The 1110-nt window shown below is 50.4% G+C and overlaps 2 non-coding genes across 2 annotated transcripts; both read right to left on the reverse strand.

The window, feature by feature from the left end:
- Positions 1-243: 243 nt before the first annotated feature.
- LOC123178747 (5S ribosomal RNA) lies at positions 244-362 on the reverse strand. The gene has a single exon (XR_006489819.1). It is a non-coding gene; the product is annotated as a 5S ribosomal RNA (ribosomal RNA).
- Positions 363-664: 302 nt separating this feature from the next.
- Positions 665-783, reverse strand: LOC123178746 (5S ribosomal RNA). The gene has a single exon (XR_006489818.1). It is a non-coding gene; the product is annotated as a 5S ribosomal RNA (ribosomal RNA).
- Between the last annotated feature and the right edge of the window lie 327 nt (positions 784-1110).

Consider the following 1110-nt stretch of genomic DNA (forward strand, 5'->3'; position numbering starts at 1 on the left):
CGATTGCACATTCCTTTGGCCGCTCCCGCTCAACTACGGAGACGAGTTTTACCACGGTTCAACTGCACCAGTGCCTATTTACCATGGTTTCGACCCCTTTCAGAACACGCTTGCCGCCGCTAGACGCGTGAATAATGAGCAGCGAGCTAAAACTTACCGTAAACGTGCAAAATAATAAAACGTGCTAAACATACGTCGCGCTCGTGCGTTTTGTTTTGCACGCGGTGCAAAAAAAATAAAAAGGGAATGCAACACGAGGACTTCCCAGGAGGTCACCCATCCTAGTACTACTCTCGCCCAAGCACGCTTAACTTCGGAGTTCTGATGGGATCCGATGCTTTAGTGCTGGTATGATCGCATCCGACATGTTACCCCCGTCTTCGTCCCTTATGCTTGCCCCTCCCAGCTCCACTACACACACGATTGCACATTCCTTTGGCCGCTCCCGCTCAACTACGGAGACGAGTTTTACCACGGTTCAACTGCACCAGTGCCTATTTACCATGGTTTCCGACCCCTTTCAGAACACGCTTGCCGCCGCTAGACGCGTGAATAATGAGCAGCGAGCTAAAACTTACCGCAAACGTGCAAAATAATAAAACGTGCTAAACATACGTCGCGCTCGTGCGTTTTGTTTTGCACGCGGTGCAAAAAAATTAAAAAGGGAATGCAACACGAGGACTTCCCAGGAGGTCACCCATCCTAGTACTACTCTCGCCCAAGCACGCTTAACTCCGGAGTTCTGATGGGATCCGGTGCTTTAGTGCTGGTATGATCGCATCCGACATGTTACCCCCGTCTTCGTCCCTTATGCTTGCCCCTCCCAGCTCCACTACACACACGATTGCACATTCCTTTGGCCGCTCCCGCTCAACTACGGAGACGAGTTTTACCACGGTTCAACTGCACCAGTGCCTATTTACCATGGTTTCGACCCCTTTCAGAACACGCTTGCCGCCGCTAGACGCGTGAATAATGAGCAGCGAGCTAAAACTTACCGTAAACGTGCAAAATAATAAAACGTGCTAAACATACGTCGCGCTCGTGCGTTTTGTTTTGCACGCGGTGCAAAAAAATTAAAAAGGGAATGCAACACGAGGACTTCCCAGG

The sequence above is a fragment of the Triticum aestivum genome, unplaced genomic scaffold (genome assembly GCF_018294505.1).
Source record: "Triticum aestivum cultivar Chinese Spring unplaced genomic scaffold, IWGSC CS RefSeq v2.1 scaffold20557, whole genome shotgun sequence".
NCBI lineage: Eukaryota > Viridiplantae > Streptophyta > Magnoliopsida > Poales > Poaceae > Triticum > Triticum aestivum.